This window comes from Macrobrachium nipponense, chromosome 25 (assembly GCF_015104395.2).
Source record: "Macrobrachium nipponense isolate FS-2020 chromosome 25, ASM1510439v2, whole genome shotgun sequence".
NCBI classification, from domain to species: Eukaryota; Metazoa; Arthropoda; class Malacostraca; order Decapoda; family Palaemonidae; genus Macrobrachium; species Macrobrachium nipponense.
In genome coordinates, this window is record NC_087214.1 from 67,219,749 (window position 1) to 67,239,748 (window position 20,000).

The following is a 20,000-nucleotide window of genomic DNA, read 5'->3' on the forward strand; positions in this document are numbered from 1 at the left end:
TGTACCCTCGTCGAGATAGGTAACAGAAACCAGATAACGCCGCGTAACCATCAGATAAATGTTACAGGTACAACTCGACAGATAAATATATACCTGCTAAGAGTGACCTTTGTCACTGGTGGTGGTCTCAACAACAAATCATCAGACCAGCGTCTGATACTGGTCATCAGATGTGACTGCTTGTCAGCCGCTATAATCAAGGGGGGGGGGGGGGGGGGGGGTTGGGGGGGGGGGGGGGGGGGGGGGGGGGGGGGTGGGGGGGGGGGGGGGGGGGGGGGAAAGGTCGTCAGTACATCTCACGTGATGCCCGGTATAGGCATGACTTGAAGGTTCTTCATATTCTCTTTTCTTCCCGTCTTACTTTCCTCAGCTCCTAACAGCTGTTTTCCTCTTGTTACACCTTTCAAGCCCTAATATTATTTTCCTTGTATTTTGAGACCCTTTTTTTTTTCTTTTCTTTTCTTTCCACTTCTCTCTGTATTGCACCTTACCTCTCAATTCTTCCTAATGAAAACCATGTTCTTTGGTATAGCTTGAATTTCAAGTCTGTGGCTCTTTTGGTGGGCTTGTTCATTATGAATAGGTTTCATCTACTGAATCATAATAATAATAATAATAATAATGATAATAATATTTACTCTCAATTTCCTTCCAACGCTGAATGTTTCATCATAGTCCCAGCGCTTGGCATGTGGCCTAAATTCTATAATATATACATATACATATTATATATATATATATATATATTATATCCCATATATATATATATCTATATATATATATATATATTATCATATTATATATATATATATATATATTATATATATCATATATATATATATATATATACCATTTTTAAGTCCATTCCAAGCAATCAGAGGCCTAAATTCTATATATATTCCATTCCTGTACATTCCAAACAATCAGAGACCTAAATTCCATATATTCCATTCCAGTCCATTCCAAGCAATCAGAGGCCTAAATTCCATATATTCCATTCCAGTGCATTCCAAGCAATCAGAGGCCTAAATTCTATATATATTCCATTCCAGTACATTCCAAGCAATCAGAGGCCTAAATTCTATATATATTCCATTCCAGTCCATTCCAAGCAATCAGAGGCCTAAATTCTATATATTCCATTCCAGTACATTCCAAGCAGTCAGAGGCCTATATATATCCTATTCCAGTACATTCCAAGCAATCAGAGGCCTAAATTCTATATATATTCCATTCCAGTCCATTCCAAGCAATCAGAGGCCTAAATTCTATATATTCCATTCCAGTACATTCCAAGCAATCAGAGGCCTAAATTCTATATATATTCCATTCCAGTACATTCCAAGCAATCAGAGGCCTAAATTCTATATATATATTCCATTCCAGTCCATTCCAAACAATCAGAGGCCTAAATTCTATATATATTCCATTCCAGTACATTCCCAGCAATCAGAGGCCTAAATTCCATATATTCCATTCCAGTACATTCCAAGCAATCAGGGGCCTAAATTCCATATATTCCATTCCAGTCCATTCCAAGTAATCAGATGAGGGATGTCGTGACTTTGATTGTGGTAACCAAACGGTTGGGTTACCACCCTTGGAACTCCAGAGAAGGGTATAGGAGAGTTATTATCTTGTCAGACACTTATTTTCTGGAGAACATTTTATGGCGAATAAAATGTAAACACACTTGATCGTCCAAAGGGCAATAGTAGTTAGGCGTTTTGAGCTTATCATATAGTCTAGCTAAGTTCGATAGTGTAATCTTCTGTTTGTTTGTGGAGTGGTGATATTGTGAAGTGTCACGATTTGCTTGTTTAGTCATTTAAAATGCATATATATAATATATATATATATATATATATACACATATATACATACATATATATATATATCTGTAAATTTTTTATCACATCACCGTGATTCACAGATAATGCATCAAGCTACAAAATGTCCTTCGGAATTGATGCAATTTCATATTATGTGAACCGAAGGGGATTTTTTTTCAGTTGGTAATAATTTCGTCCTCCTGTGGGTTCGAACCAGCGCCCGGCGGACAGAGGAGAAATCAGGACTTCAGTGATGTTATCGACTCGGCTAACAAGTGTTGCTTGAAGCATGTATATGAATATACATACATACAAACATACACACACAGACGAGGTAACAAGTCGTGCGTGTTTTCTTGCGTGTTTGTTAGGAAATTAGGAGCGTATCCTCTTTTATAAACATGGCATACTCACACACACACAGGTCAGCGTGAGGTTGCATAATCCATGTATCCATCTTGACAGGTTTATTTTATGCCTGAGGCTGGTTGTGGTGGGCGTGTTTGTGCATTGTTTACGGCGCTGCAGTTTGTTTGTAACTTCTCCTGATGTTTCACATGTTTATATTTTTCATAATGTGGGTGTTTATCCTCTTATCCTGATATTGCATATGTTTATAGCTTTTCCCTGATGTTGTACATCTTTATTTCATGATTTTGCCGTTGCACATGTTTGCTTCAATCAGTCTTCTTGTGTTTTACATGTTTATTTCATCACTTTGTTGCTGCACGTGTTTGCAATTACGAAGTTTTTTTTTTTTTCAGCTCAGAGGATTGAGGCTTCGATTATTGCCTCACGTTTCCTCCCTTCAAGGTTAAATAAGGTCAAAGGGCATGCTTATATATGCAAAGGCTTATGGGGGGGGGGGGGGCGGATGGGCATCCCAATGCCATCTTTTTCTAGCCCAGGCCCGAAGGAAATGATGAAAAAAAAAAAAAATTCATCTATGCTGTGTTTAAGTCAATATTTTATTCATCTCTGACTGGAAGTTTTAGGATATTTCAGTATAAGCTCGTGGGTTAATTATGCAAATTTAGAAAGAAATTGAAGAATTATTTCTGTCTTTCTTCGGGTCTGGGCTGTTAAAAGTGCGGTTCATTTTGACCTCTCCTCAAATTCTGTCTGGGTCACTCTGCAAGGGTTCAGTTTCTCCCAATAAAAAGGCGACCTGGGTGCTGTGTTAAGTAGTTATCCTTTTGTTTTTTGTTTTTCTTTTAATTTCGCGTAAGGAAAAATATGGAACACTTCCTCCTCCTCCTCCCTCCTCCTCCTCTCCTCCTCTCCTCCTCCTCCTCCATTTAATCAGTGAGATTATCTTACCTGGACAATAATTATATTAATACCTTAATTGAAATATTGAAGGCTAATATTTGGTTACAGTTAATTGAGTCAAAACTAGTCTGCACTGAGGGAAACGTGATCATCACTAGTTATGGCAACCTTATTGTAATTTATATTAAGATTACTTTGTGTTGTAGATGAATATTGATCTGGGAAGGCCACTGATTTATTCTCTCCTCTCTCTCTCTCTCTCCTCCTCCCTCTCGCTCTCTCTCTCTCTCTCTCTCTTCTCTCTCTCTCTCTCTCTTTTTCTCCCCCCCCGTATTGTTTAGTTTTCGTCATCTATGAATCCTTGATCTTTGGACGCAAGCTGGTTATTAAAACTCTCTCTCTCTCTCTCTCTCTCCCTGAGATATAAATTATTTATCTTTATTGCTATGAGTCAGCTCTCTCTCTCTCTCTCTCTCTCTCTCTCTCTCTCTCTCACACACACACAGATTACTGAGGTCATTTTTCAGTGACGTCTTTCAGAGCTGAATCTTGAGAGCATTTTCAAATATTTACTTTAGAATTTTCTAGAATTCTCTGCGATTTTCAAGAATTTTTTTTATTTATTTTAATTTATAAATTTCTCTCGGAATTACAGCCTTTGAAGGAAGCTCGAGCATTTTTTCAGGAATTTATATCCCACGCTTAGAATTGGCATTTCGACATCTCGGCGTATTTCACTTGTTTACGAAAGTAGAAGCTTCTCCTTCTGGAATTAAATCAGACAGGTTGAGAATTTATTTTTTTATTTATTTATTTTTTGTTGTTGTAAGATTTAATTACTTTTGACGGGACAAGAAAAACTTCTTATCGTAGTCACTTTTGCGTTGCAAACTGGAGAGCAACATTTGCATTATTTCATTTAAATGTTAGCAAAGAGGCTAATCAGTAGTTTTCGTTCGTTGTCTGTGATGAATGTTTGGGAGATAATCATTGATGTACTTAGATTGTCAGCAGTGAATGTTTGAACGGGTTTCTGTGTAGTTTTTGTTCGATGTTTGTGATGAATGTTTGTATAAGAATCATTCGTGCAATGTTGGCGGAGAATATCTGAATGAAATTCCCAGGTGAACCTTCGATATTAGTAGTGAATACAGCAGTGAATATTTCAATATCTGAATGTGATTCTCTGCTTGATCTTCAATATTAATAGTGAATATTTAGAGGGGTCACTACTTCAATATTAGCAATGACTCCTTAGACGAGTATCAAAGTTTAACTTGTGTTCAATGCTAGCAATGCATATTTGTTGCAGGAGAAAAGCTTAACTTGCAATTTTGGTAAATTTAGTAACGCCTATAAGTACTACTACACACTTAATGTTTAGTAAATTTAATTAAGTAATGCCTATAAGTAGTATTCTCCTTGAAATGCCTATCCGAGTAATGCATTTGATTTGAGTAGATTCAAGTAATGCCTATAAGTGCTGTACTTTGAATTTCAGTAAATTGAAGTAATAGCTATCAGTACTGTGCTTTAGATGTTTGTAAATATAGTAATGACTGAAAAAAAAAAAATACTTTTCATGCAACGAAACATTTGGGAAACGTCCAACATATGTCCAGTGTTGTTAGCAAGCATTGTTGTTTGCAGGAGGAAGCAAGCATTCCTCCTCCTCCTCCTCCTCCTCCCCCTCCTCCTCCTTCTCCTCCTAGAGGAGGAGGAAGGCATGTCCTTGCATCTAAATCCACAGCGGAAGGGTCAGAGGTTAGGTTTGTCCATATTTGGCGTCGGCTTTTTGGAAGTCGCGCCTGTGAAGGCTGAATACGAAACAGGGTGTTCCTCCCCCCCCCCCTCCCCCTCTCTCTCTCTCTCTCTCTCTCTCTCTCTCTCTCTCTCTCTCTCTCTCTCAGTTATTTTTTAATTTCTCTTCGTCTCTCATCTGTTAGTTTATCCCTCTCTCTCTCTCTCTCTCTCTCTCTCTCTCTCTCTCTCTCTCTCTCTCTTCAGGCGTACAATACCCTGATCAATATATTTATTTTCCTTCTGTTCCCCCCGGACATGCCTTGCATGCAAATAAGGGTATAGTGAACTCAGAGGGCAGTAAAATATACACAAACCTGAATCTATTTTAGGTTTTTATTTTATACATTTACATTTCTACGGCGTCCAATAGTTCGATTTGCATGTGTTTGTAAGGTTTGTGTACGTGGGTGTAGAGATCTATATATAGGAGCGTATACGCGGGGTTATGGTATATGAATGGAAAATAATGTGTTTCACAGTGTCACAGTACACCGTCTGTTTAACAAGTATGCGCAATTATTTTATATATGGTGTGTGAGTCATGTGAAATGTTTGACAAACTGTATAGATTTATATATATATATATATATATATATATATATATATATATATATATATATATGTATGAGCGAATTAGATATTAAAGGAGATTGTAGCTCGATGTATGTATATGAATCACGTAATGTGAAATGACTTATATATATATATATATATATATATATATATATATATATATATATATATAGATATATATCTATATATATATAGATATCTCTGTATATATATATATGATATATATATATATCTATATATATATATATATAGATATATATATATAGATATATATATATACATAGATATATATCTATCTATATATATATATAGATATATATATATATCTATAATCTATATATATATTATATATATATATATATCTGTATATAATCTATATATATAAAATAATATATAATATATATATATAGATATATATCTATACAATATCTCTAATATATCTATATATATATATATAGTATATAATATATATATATATATATATATGGTATATCTATATGAATACGGTTTTTTGCCACGAAGGAAAAAATGAAAAAGCGAGATAGCCAAGTACTTTCGGTCCTGTCCGGACCCTTTACTTAGGCAAACTGATTTTACAGAGGACAACATAGTCAAAAGAAGGCTTAATATCCAAACTGACACTTACAGATTAGCATTAAGAGCGATTTCACTCTACAGAAAGGAGGAAACACCTGAGGGTAGCCACACCTTGGGGGACACACGCAGTAAATAAGAATAACTTGTTTACTGCGTGTGTCCCCCAAGGTGTGGCTACCCTCAGGTGTTTCCTCCTTTCTGTAGAGTGAAATCGCCCTTAATGCTAATCTTGTAGTGTCAGTTTGGATATTAAGCCTTCTTTTGACTATGTTGTCCTCTGTAAAACCAGTTTGCCTCCGTAAAGGGTTCGAACAGGACCGAAAGTACTTGGCTATCTCGCTTTTTCCTTTTTTCCTTCGTGGCAAAAAACCTTTATTTATACATAGCATCACGTTTTATATACTTCGTGATCAAGTTATTCTCTATATATATATATATATATATATATATATATATATAGATATATATATATATATATATTTCTATATATTGGGTGTATATATTTTATTGTATTGTTTATATTACATTCATATCATTATGTAATTTGTTCTTTTCCATGAAGAGGAATTATCAAGATTCTTCTTCTTCCGCTCCTCGGCTCATTCCCTAGTCGGGGCCGCTACATTCATGATTGCTAATATATTAGTAGTCATAATTTTTTTTTTTGATGGACGAAATTGAACATTATATTTCATTCATGGAGAAAAAGAGGTTGAAAGCTAATGCAATGTGTAGTTTAATATGAAACAAATGTAGGTTATTGAAAAATAGTTGTTTTTACACTTAAAATTTATTTTTTATAATACTGATGCTCATAAAGATATTAAGCATGCTTTGTAAAAAATTTATTTTCTTTGTATATATTTAAAAAAAATGGTTTTGGTATTTGGTATTAATGTTCATAAAGATATTATGACCTAGTGCCATGCCCAATATTATGATCCAGTGCCATACCCAATGTTAAGATCCTGTGCCATACCCAATGTTAAGATCCTGTGCCATACCCAATGTTAAGATCCAGTGCCATACCCAATATCATGATCCTGTGCCATACCCAATATTAAGATCCCGTGCCATACCCAATATTATGATCCAAATGCCATACCCAATATTAAGATCCCGTGCCATACCCAACATTAAAGATCCAAGTGCCATACCCAATATTATGATCCAAGTACTTAAGATCCAGTGCCATACCCACTATTATGATCCTGTGCCATACCCAATATTAAAGATCCAAGCGCCATGCCCAATATTATGATCCAAGTACTTAAGATCCAGTGCCATACCCAATATTAAGATCCAGTGCCATACCCAATATTAAGATCCAGTGCCATCATACCCTTGAAACCAGTCCATCGAAAGGTGCGAGGTCAGCCCAGGTCATGAAAGCTTAGACTATGATGAAATACGACCTGTTAAGTGGGGCGAAGTCCACTTCTCAATGTCAAATCTAATCTGGGCATCTTTCAGGATTTATAGCTCATTGGCCCGATGAAGTGTGGTAGGAAGGGGCGAGAGAGAGAGAGAGAGAGAGAGAGAGAGAGAGAGAGAGAGAGAGAATGGCTCGCCTTAAAATATTCCTCATCCCCGTTGCATTCCTCTCTCTCTCTCTCTCTCTCTCTCTCTCTCTCTCTCTCTCTCTCTCACTTCTACTGGTACTACTTTGGTCCTTGTTCAGTGGAATCTCATTGACTCTTATAATTATACTGTTCTGTGACTGTTTCGTATTTGTTTTGATTGCTTTGGAATTCTCTGCTTGCTTCTGTGTTTCGTTACTCATAACCTTCCTTCCTTTAAGAGGCAGAGTAGTTGTCACTAACTTCCTTGGTTAAACCCAGTGCTATTATCTTTCATTTTTAGTAATGTTCTTTATTCCACGGGCCTGGGCAAGGTACGGACACTGGATCTGCCACCCTATATTTCCCCATCAATTAAAAACGAGTAAAAAAAGCGCCAAAGTTTCTTCGGCCGCTGCCCATGAAACTCAGCCACTGGTCAGTGGTGGCCTGTGTTGTTGGCATCTATAGCGGTGCCAGACGCGCGATCATGGCTAACTTTAACCTTAAATAACATAAAAACTGTTGAGGCTAGAGGGCTGCAATTTGGTACGTTTGATGCTTGGAGGGTGGATGATCAACGTACCAATTTGCAGCCCTCTAGCCTCAGCAGTTTCTAAGATCTGAGGGTGGACAGAAAAAGAGGGGACGGACGGACGGACCAATAATAGCCGCCACAATAATCTTCATATACACGAAACCAAAAGCGCATCGCAAGCGTCCTCACACTCCGACGACCAACTAGGTTATACCTTCCCTGTCATTTACCTGTGTCGTCCTTCTAATTTCTTCCGTGGGGAAGTCCTCTCTCTCTCTCTCTCTCCTCTCTCTCTCTCTCTCTCTCCTCTGAATACTGATGAAGAGGTAGACGACGCTTACTTAGCCCGGCCTCTCCAGCCCTGCCGAATATGGCCTTGCTTTGTGTCAACGCCTTATTTTGGGGCTAAGAACGCGTTGCATATTCATGTGTAAGAGTGCGTGCGTGCGCATGTCAATGAATGTATGTATGTATATACTATATACACATATATATGATTTGTATATATATATCTATATATACATATGTATATACATCAAGCTACAAATGTCCTTTTAATATCTAATTCGCTCTACCTCGGATTTTAACATGCACGAAAATATACTAATTCCGAGGTAGAACGAATTAGATATTAAAGGACATTTGTAGCTCGATGTATGTATATATATGCATCACGGTGATGTGACGCAACTCATACATATGTATGAGCGTTTATCTATCTATATATCAATATATATATATATATATATATATATATATAATATATATATATATATATATATACATACTGCATACATATTTATGAACAAATTTATAAAATTTACAACGCGTAACAATAATAATAACTCGTCTCTCAGTGACCTCCGAGGGGTCACTTGGCATTTCAGATCACGGACGGGGCATACCTCCTTTTAAAGCCCGTGACCTTTTTGACCTCTTCCGGGGGGGCGCCCCTACTGGCACATCTCTCCTAGAGAGAGAGAGAGAGGGTCATGCGTGCTTGCGCGCTTCGGGGCCGGAAGAACTCTTATGGTCATGATTTTGGTGTGGTTTTGAGGTTCTGGTTTTTTTTTTTTTTTTTTTTTTTTTTTTTTTTTTTTTTTTTTTTTTTTTGTTTTTTAGGAGTTTGGTTATCTGTGGACTCCCATATTATTATGATTACGATTATCATCATTATTCTGCTTCTGGTTCGGTCGAGGTAGTTTTGTCTGCACTTTTTTTTTTTTCTGTCCGCCCTCAGATCTTAAAAACCACTGAGGTTAGAGGGCTGCAAATTGCTATGTTGATCATCCACCCTCCGGTCATCAAACGTACCAAATTACAGCCCTCTAGCCTTGGTATATTTGACTTTATTTAAGAATTGCAGTGAGCCATTAGGTGCCACCAACGCAGGCCACCACCGGGCTGTGGGTGAAATGTTCTTTTGCAGCGGCCGAGAGCTTCATGGGCCTTGGCTGAAAGCTTCTATAGATCATTATACGTGGTACAAAAAACTCGTTCGTATCTTCGACGCTTTTTTTACTTATTTTTAATTCATCACTATCTTTATCATAATGGTTTTTTAAATTCATCACTATCTTTATCATAATCGCATTTTAAATTCACCACTATCTTTATCATAATCGTTTTTTAAATTCATTATCTTTATCATAATCGTTTTTTAAATTCATCACTATCTTTATCATAATCGTTTTTTTAATTCATCACTATCTTTATCATAATTGTTTTTTTAATTCATTATCTTTATCATAATTGTTTTTTATCATTACCTTTATCATAATCGTTTTTTAAATTCATTATCTTTATCATAATCGATTTTTAAATTCATCACTATCTTTATCATAATCGTTTTTTTAATTCATCACTATCTTTATCATAATCGTTTTTTTAATTCATCTGTATCTTTATCATAATGGTTTTTTAAATTCATCACTATCTTTATCATAATCGTTTTTTTAATTCATTATCTTTATCATAATCTTTTTTTAAATTCATTATCTTTATCATAATCGTTTTTTTAATTCATTATCTTTATCATAATCGTTTTTTAATTCATTATCTTCATCATAATCGTTTTTTAATTCATCACTATCTTTATCATAATCATCATCATAGTATTTTTTGGAAGGGCCTTGTCATCATTTTTTTTTTTTTTTTTTTTTTAAGGGCCTCGAATCTGTGGTCACCATTTCTTCATTATCCTTTTTTGTTTTTTTTTTTAGTTCCCTCTTTGGGGCTTTTCTTCATTATAGTCATCATTCTGGTTTATCTTTGAAACGAAGGTTCATTATCCCATCACCATCTTCATCATCATCACCATCATTTTTAAGGGCCTTTTTATTCACCATTTTCCAAAGCTTGCCTACCTTTTCTCTCATTCACATAATAATAATAATAATAATAATAATAATAATAATAATAATAATAATAATAATAGTAGTAGTAATAATAATAATAATAATATAGCTGCATCAACTATCACTTTCACTATGTTCATATTTAAAAGAGGGTCTACTACCTATATAATAATAATAATAATAATAATAATAATAATAATAATATATAATAATAATAATAATAATAATAATAATAATAATAATAAAAATGTTAAAAAGAATGGCAGAATTAAGTGAGTTGATTTTACATATTGTTTTTTTGTTTTTTTCTATTTCCTTACAATTTGCTTCTCAGGCTCAGCTATGTTTCTGAGTAAGTGGCCAATATTCATATTGGGAATTTGCATTTACAATCTTTTGAAAATTCCCAATATGAATATTGGCCAGTTACTCAGAAACATCGCTGAGCCTGAGAAGCAAATTGTAAGGAAAATAGAAAAAAACAATATATAAAATCAAATCGCTTAATTCTGCCATTCTTTTTTAACAGCATTTGCATAAAAGAGTGTCTTCTACCAAATGATATAATAATTATAATAATAATAATAATAATAATAATAATAATAATAATAATAATAATAATGCGTTGCCCTTGACACATCTCAAATGTAGTGTCATTCTAGAAATTGGCATTCTGTTATTCATTACATCCCACATAGATAATAGTAATAATAATAATAATAATTAAAATAATAATAATAATAATAATAATAATAATAATTATAATAATAATAATCATAATCATAATAATAATGCTTTGCCTTTGACTCATCTCAAATGTAGTGTCATTCTAGAAATTTTCATACGTAATGAAAGCCGAATCTTATCAGTGCCGTGTAATCAAGTAAGTATTTTTAATTGATATACCTGACCCGTATCTCTGAGGCTTCATTCGTTCTGCTGTTTTTGGCTGTATTCGTGATTCCCACATTTGGCTCCGATAAGAACTTTTCCTCTTCGGCTTTTTGAGGTCATTTGATGTCCTGATTTTTATGCATTTATAATTTTTTTTTTTTTTTTTTTTTTTTTTTTGCAGCATTCCTTCCTCAGGCACCTATCCGCAACCCCTTTCATTCCTTTTACTATACCTCCGTTCATATTCCAGCGCCTTGGCCTTTGTGACCTCCTCATAGGCCCCAGCCAGCGCTTGGCGTTTGGCCTAAATTCTGTTTTCTGTTCTATATTCCGTAACAATTAAGATTCAGTACTTCGACCTCTATTTTCCTTCGTTTAACTACAAACCCAAGGTCGATTATAGTGTATCTGTCATTTCAAGTCGCTTCTCTTTGGAATATATGTCAAGTTCGCCTCTGTTATTCCTTCGTCAGGTCTTCCCCACCAGTATCGTAAAATTCGTAACTTTGTCTGGAATAGGTGTTTTAGAATCTCTCTCTCTCTCTCTCTCTCTCTCTTTGTTTTTCCTCATTGAGATTCACCTGAGTTTTATCAGACAGTTGGCCTCCGTACCCTCATTAACCTGGCACCAATTCCCTGGTAGCACTGAATACAGAGTGCTTGTCAAGAGTTTGAAGTAGTAAGCTGCTATTGCAATGAGTATATTAAGCATTATATGATTACATCATATAATTACACCTGATTCTATAAGAACATTGGGCCCGTACCCTCATTAACCTGGCATCGATTATCCGTTGGCACTGATATCATTTTTATGGCTATAAAATGGCCCCCATATTATGAAGCAGTAAGCTGCTATTGCAATGAGTGTACGAAGCCTTGTGTTATTACATGCTTAATTAAAGCACACCTGAGTTTATTGTACCATCTACCTGTACCCTCATTAAACAGGTGGCACTGAATATATATAATGTTTATCAGGGGTAGTGCAGTATGAAATGGTGCCACGATTCTAAACAGGAATCTGCTATTGTAATGAATATGTTTTATTTTTACCTTTACATAACAAGAGCACACCTGAGCTTTATCTCATTAACTTGGCACTGATTACTACCTGGTGGCACTGTGTATAAAATGTTTATCAGTGGCCAATACGGTGTGAAGTATCACTACACTTTTAAGCTGTAAGCTGCTAGTGCAGTGAATATGTTAGAACTTTTTTTTATTAGTGTCGTTAATTTTAAGATTTCGTGAACCTGAAATACCTCGCACGCCAGCCAGGTTGAGAAACCGTGAATGAGGAAGATTATTTCTAGAACGGGGTCACGTGTTCTGGCTCGTTTATACAACCTTTACACAGGATGAGATTAGATAAGAGTCTCACTCCCGCCAGATATTATTCGTTCTCAAGATTTCGTATCGTTTCTCTCACCAGTCAGGCCGGGCACCCGTAGTCTGGGTGCACTGTTGGCAATGCTAAAGCTTCTTTGCAGTGTCCCTTCCTAGCCGCAACCCCTTTCATTCCTTTGACTGTACCTCCATTCATATTACCTTTCTTCCATCTTGCCACACCAGACTTATAGTACCTACCCTCACTCTTTCCTTTCCAGCGCTGAATGACCTTGAAGGTCTGAGTGCTTGGCCGTTTGGCCTTAAATTCGTTTGTATTCCATCCACTATAGCTGGTTCGCTTAAGGTAGATTCTTGGATGAGCCCTATTCTCACGAGACGTTAGTTTGGCGGCCGCTGATTGGCTGTGAGCTGCCTACCTCCCGGTACCAGCCAATCAGCGGCCGCTAAACAAACGTCTCGTGAGAATAGGGCTCATCCAAGAATCTACCTTAAGTGAACCAGCTATAGTCAGTAACGCTTCTCTTTTTATCATTTTCGTGTTACCCTTCTGTAACCATTCAAGCGTGACGAATTGCGTGTATATATATATATATATATATATATCTATATATATATTATATATATATATATATATTGTACTATTGTAACTTCGAGTTAAGACGCTTGAAGCCATATGAAGACATCGAGTTGTAGTCTTCGTCTCATATGTCTGGATAGTCTTGTGAGAATTGTCTCCTGTTATGGAAAAGAATGTTGCAAATATAATATTTTCCTGTGCGCAACACGTAGTCTACGGATAACGAATTCCACTTCTATTACAAAATCCTAAACCACAAATACAGAGCGAAGTTATGTACAAGATGTATTACAAGTAAATGCTGATCGCGTTCCCATGAGTTTTTGACAAAAACGCCTTTATCTTATTAATTTATTCGTATTTTTATAATTGTATTTATTAATTCGGTTTTTTTGCTTTTCTTATTACCATTCTCTCCATTCTGTATTTCTTGCTTTTTTCTGTAAATTTTTTCAAATGAACAACGTAGTATTCTTTGGAAGCTTAAAGAATTTCAAATCAGTGGCCCCTTGTGGTGGTGGTCTTGTGCCATATGAATAGAGGTTTATCTCCTGAATAATAATAATAATAATAATAGTGTACTCAGGAAGCAGACCCTCTCTCAAGCATACTTTATTAAAAGTAATGGCTATACTTTAGCAGCGTTACACTTGTAGAGATTCTTCTCTACTGGGTCAAGATCGGTGTAGATATTTCAATTTTACAGATAAACTATGAGAAGAATCCCTATAAGTGTAACGCTGCTGAAGAAGAAATTACTTTTAATAATAATAATAATAATAATAATCATAGGAGCACTAGGCACGATCCCAAGATCCCTGAAAAGGAATCTAGAAAAACTAGAGGCTGAAGTAGCTCCAGGACTCATGCAGAAGAGTGGAGATCCTAGAAACGGCGCACTAGTAAGAAAAGGATGGACTCCTAAGGAGGCAGGATGCAACCCGGAACCCCCACACTATAAATACCACCCAGTCGAATTGGAGGACTGTCATAGAGCGAAAAAAATAAAATAATAATAATAATAATAATAATAATAATAATAATAATAATAATAATAGGCAGGCAAACCGAATCTACGATAATATAATTTGAAGACATGGAATCAAGATACACAATTTAAATTTAAATGTCTCCATGTTGAGGCAGAGTAAAAAAAAAGAATATATAATATATAATATATATATATATATATATATATATTATATGATTAAGGTAAATCAGAGACACTTCAAGGTCCAGGGCCCAATATGGCCAACATCAGGCCACAAAGAGACAGGACCAACAGGTAATATTTTTTCAAATTTTTCTCGTGTGTATCACTCGGATAATTCTCTTATCGTCGTAATCTCTGGACTTTCTTTATTGAGGAGGTAAAAATGCGAATTAAATAATACTCTTAAACTTTTTTCTTTTTTTTTAATCGCTGCCATGACCCACTTATTGACCTACTTTTGAGAGAGAGAGAGAGAGAGAGAGAGAGAGTGAGAGAGAGATGAGTCTCAGGATATCGTTTGCTATGTAAGTGTTTCTTTTTTATGTAATGAGTCCCGGTTTTTTTTTTTTTTTTTTTTTTTTTTTTTTTTTTTTTAGTTAGACACAGATTGAAATATTGATGATAAAAGATGCAAAGAGTTGTGCTGGGTTGATGACTATTAAATAAAAGACATATATATATATATATATATATTATATATATATATATCTATATATATATATATATATATATGAGAACAAATTCCACGAAGGAAAGTGAAACGAAGGATCCTCTAAGGAAAGGGAAACAATGGAGTACCGCTCCAAGGCCCTTCGACTTATTGTCCTTACGAAGCTCAGTGAAGGACGAAAAGTCGAAAGGCCTCGTAGCAGCGGTACCCATTCTTTCCCTTCCCTTCGTGGAATTTGTCTTTATATATAATATATATATATATATATATATATATTATATATATTATATATATGTATATATATATTTATATTATATATATATATATATATATATATATATATATATATATATATATATATATACATACACACACACACACACACACACACATATATATATATATATATATATATATATATATATATATATATGTATGTATATATATATATATATATAGTATATTCAGCAAGTCCACCAGCTTTTTTAAATAATCGTATATAAATCTTATTTTCAGGCGAGTTACATTATGCTGTTTCGTCCGTGGCAAACTTTTGGGGTGAGATACAATGTACCGGTAAGTCTGTATTTTTTTTTTTTATTGTTCCCTCCTTTAGCGGCTTTGCAGGTGAGTTTCGGATGGATTGGTATTTATCTGTTATTTGTTGGTTTATGGAATGTTATCATTCATTATCAATTCATTATTCAAGAGTTTGTCTCTTGTGAAATTGAACATTGAAATGTCCCTAGATAAATTAATATATATATTATATATATATATATATAATATATATATATATATATATATATATATTAATATGGGGGAATTATCCCACCACTATTACATGGGAAACCTCCATGTATTTCATACGGTAAGCGTGGACACGAAACGGAAGGCAGACCCCCACATCTCTCTCTCTCTCTCTCTCTCTCTCTCTCTCTCTCTCCCGGCAAATCACCCCACCTCTCTCTCTCTCTCTCTCTCCTCTCTCTCTCTCTCTCTCTCCACCTTCTTTCTCTCCATTCTAACAGTAATGAAAATGAGAGAGTGCATCATAACATAAGTTTATTTACAGTAACAACTAAGTCGGTTAACTAAGTAATCCAGTCTCACAGACTAACTTAAAACTACTCATGTCAAGTCACCCAAAAGGTCACACCTTTCCCTGGGAAACTCTGTCCCACAGAAATCCAGAACCATCTGCCAAAGATACAGAACACATTCTGGTAAGTACACACACAAGTTTAAGACAAAGTTAATAAAATGGAACATCTTACAAGATATCAAACAAGCCACCCCTTTGGCTAAAGTAAAGGTAACACTTACCCATTCCCAACCGGGCACTAAACACTTTGTCACAAAAAACTCCCCCGGCGAATGCCACGGCATCTTTGCCTATGACTCGAAGCCCTCTGTCAAAATCCCTCCATATAGGCTTGGGTATGAACGCTTTTAACAGAAAGAGGCGCACACGCACTACGAACACACAGTTCGACAACGCCTCGCGGTTCTAGCTGCATCTAGTTTCACAAAGGCACTTTGGGAAGAGTTCATAAACTGTCGTACATTGACTCGACGAACTAAGCATTTTTATCTCACGCCATCCCCTAGAAACTCATTCATCAGCTACTCTCAGGTCGTTATCTCTGCACTGTCCTCCACATTCCACAGGTTACAGAGAATGCACGAACAATATATTATTAATCAAAACCCATATGTCTTACAGATTGCTCGGCCTCGCACCTATATGCTAGCTCCCGCCTAGCAAAATGCTTATCTAATATAAAACATTGGCCGGCTTAAAACAAAATAAGTTAAAACTGCACGTCTCTGGCATTATAAAATAAAGTCTTATCACGCTTTATCTCCCAATAACACAAAACGCATTTTCTCTCATATTTTCTGCATTAGGATTCTTGAATATCCCTCTTCGCTTGTCTGCAAGTAGCTGAACAGACAGTAGACTGTAGCAACTGTAGGAAGACGGAATGCCTCCCTCATCGTAGAAGACTCTCACGGCTTCTTGTAGATCCCCAAAAAAACACGCTGTAGAATTCTCTCGAACACCCATCATTGAAATACTTGTAATCACCATGGACAACATGGCAGCAACCTCTCTTACGGCTGGTGACGTCTTGCTGGTGTCGGTGAACTTTTGGGCGTTAGTATGTCAGTCAAGTCTTTGGTCAATCTAAGAAAATTAACCCAAACATACTACTTCTATCAAACAACGATCTCAAAAAGGTCAGAAATACTAACTGAACGTCTCCCAATTAACTCCCTTAAATATGACTACCAAAATGATAAGTCATTATCACAACTCTCTAAGAAAAAGAAACATCAAGTTCTCCAATTCAATTCTCCAAACTCGCACATCAGCACACACACACAACTCAGAAATCACAGCAACTCCACGGAATTCTGCACTCACATTTCGAACTCGAATGTGCTCACAAGAAAAAAAAAAGAAAAAATTCGTAACAAGCCCAAGAAAGAAAAGAATCACGTAACACCCAAACCCAAAAATGTTCTCGCAAGTTCTGACAACCCACAAAATCAGTAAAAATCTCCAACTTTTAACAGCAAAAACCCCCTTTACTGCTCAATAATTAATCACAATGAGACTTAATGTCAAACTCCCATTTTACGTAAACAGCAACCCCAGAAAAATTACACTCCGGTAAAAATCAAATCTCCCGTCCAAAAAAGAAATGTTATTTTAAGCTCAATCCCCAAATCATATCTCTCATAGAAAAGGAAGAAAAATAATAATAAAAAAAAGAATAATCACAAGCAGATTTCCCCAATCACAAAATACATAATACATGTATAATATGCATAACTCCCGCGTTTTCCCCAAGAAATGCTCCATGTAAAACCACGGAATTTGCCAGAAAGCAAACTCTCATACATGCGCTTTCGTGAAATGCTATAGCCACATTTCCCAGATATTGCAAAAATTCTGATCTGTCACCATCAGAGGAAAAGAATCAGCACACGCTCAGCACACGGCTCATCACATCGCTTGTCAGCAGAAAAATCACCTGCGGACGCATGCTCAAACAACAGCATTGTCTAGTCAGACACATAAGTTTGGAAACTCATGATTCTCAAGAAAAAAAAAGTCTAACTGACACATTTCACAGAATTAACTCCAGGATATGACTAATGTGTTCAAAAATTTGTCTCGAAGACTTATTCTCTCAACATGACTTTTCCCAAATTATATTTCTCCAAGAATAACACACTTGTGAACATGAAAAATGCACACACATCTCCAAATAACTCGTAATGCAGTAATGCCACTTCTCTCTAAATAGACCACGAAATCAAAAAAGAGAACCACAGAAAACTTCTCCTTGTCTCGAAAAAACTCCCATAACCACTAAAAAAAAGGGTCACCCGCCCAAGATTAATTCCAACTCCATTATGAGACACCATATCAATAATAACACCCACTCCGGATTTATAGATATTTATTTCCTCCATTTGGTTAATAACCAACCCCCTATATCATTCTCTTATTTCTCCAAAGCCACATGTCAGTAGAAAAAAAAAAAGACACCACTCCAGGAATAGAGAATAATCACCTCTATTTCGGCAAATACAAAATATTTACCTCTATTTCCACAATAACTCCATGTGGAACAAAACAAGGCTCCAAATATATATCTCCAGAAAATGTGCACTCAAGGCATCTAACTCACACACTCCCAAATATTGCCCCATAATCTCCAAATATGTGTCTCCATTGCAACAAAAGATGGCGCAAAATAATTTTTGAACTAAACATAGCTCATACCACATTGGCAAATATCAAAAATAGCCAAAAATATATCTCTCCCATATATTATCATCAAATATAACTCCAAAATAATATATACCTCCAATATCTCTCCAAATATATATCTCAATTATAACTCAATTATAACTCAATTATAACTCCAATTCTCCAGAGAATAACTCAATGTTATAGTAAAAAACTATAAAAACTCTCTCCATTTAGCATAACTGCTAAAAAAGGGCAAAAACTCGGCAAATAAAACTGTCTAGAAAGTTCTAGAAAAAAACCACCAATGTGCCACAAGTCATTATAACAGAACTCCAAACTCACAGTGTCTTACCCAAGACTTCTCCATATGCACTACGACATAAGTCATTAGAAAACTTAACCAAGTTCCTATCTCTCACAAAGTTGTCACAAATACAACAAGGGTATTGTGCAAGAAAAACTCACAATTCCTGGAACACAAATATCCAGAGAAAAAAATGTAGTGCCATTACGTATGCATTCAAAACATGCAAGAAATTCTCCCCTATATTACTCTATAGCATCAAATAGCTAAAACACGAACACGTTCTCTTAAATGACTCTAAGTCATGAACTGAGACAATATTCACACTAACTGGAGAGAAAAAACAAATTCAAATTCACCCATGGTAAAAAAAAAACTTGTGTCAGCGATGGCTAATTTCCAAAAAAGGAGAAAAGAAAAATCAACGGCACCATTAACTATCTCCCGTAACTCACTAGATGTCAAGCAATTATCTGCTGAACTCATAAAAAAAGAAAAAAAAAAAAAACTAAAACAATGTGTTGTTAGTTCTTCCCATAATCACAAAAGATTTCACCTCCCTTGATAGCATTAAAACATTCCCCACGTATTAGTATAAAAAAATCAGTATCAGAAATATCATTATCACAAAATCACCAAAAAAAAAAAATTGCTATCATCAAAATCATCAGTATCAGTACAAAAATTAACACCAAAGTTAATGCTTGTCCATTCTCCAAAAAATTCAGCAAAATTCAGCAAAATTCACACAAACTCACCAAGATTCAGCCAGATTCATCAAGATTCAGCAAAACTCATCCCCATGAATCACTGAAATATTCTCCAAAGTTACAAAAACTGAACAAATAATTAAACACAAGACTTCTCCCATTAATTCATCGTAATAATTCTCCCTGAATAATTAT

At 35.4% G+C, this 20,000-nt stretch overlaps 1 protein-coding gene across 1 annotated transcript in view; it reads left to right on the forward strand.

Moving 5' to 3' along the window:
- The window catches only part of LOC135199493 (uncharacterized), a 649,473-nt gene that overhangs the window by 145,093 nt on the left and 484,380 nt on the right, over positions 1 to 20,000 (forward strand). Inside the window, exon 3 of the mRNA XM_064227583.1 lies at positions 15,536 to 15,595. The gene's annotated coding sequence lies outside the window, so the exon portion shown is untranslated. The remainder of the gene's footprint in view (positions 1 to 15,535; positions 15,596 to 20,000) is intronic.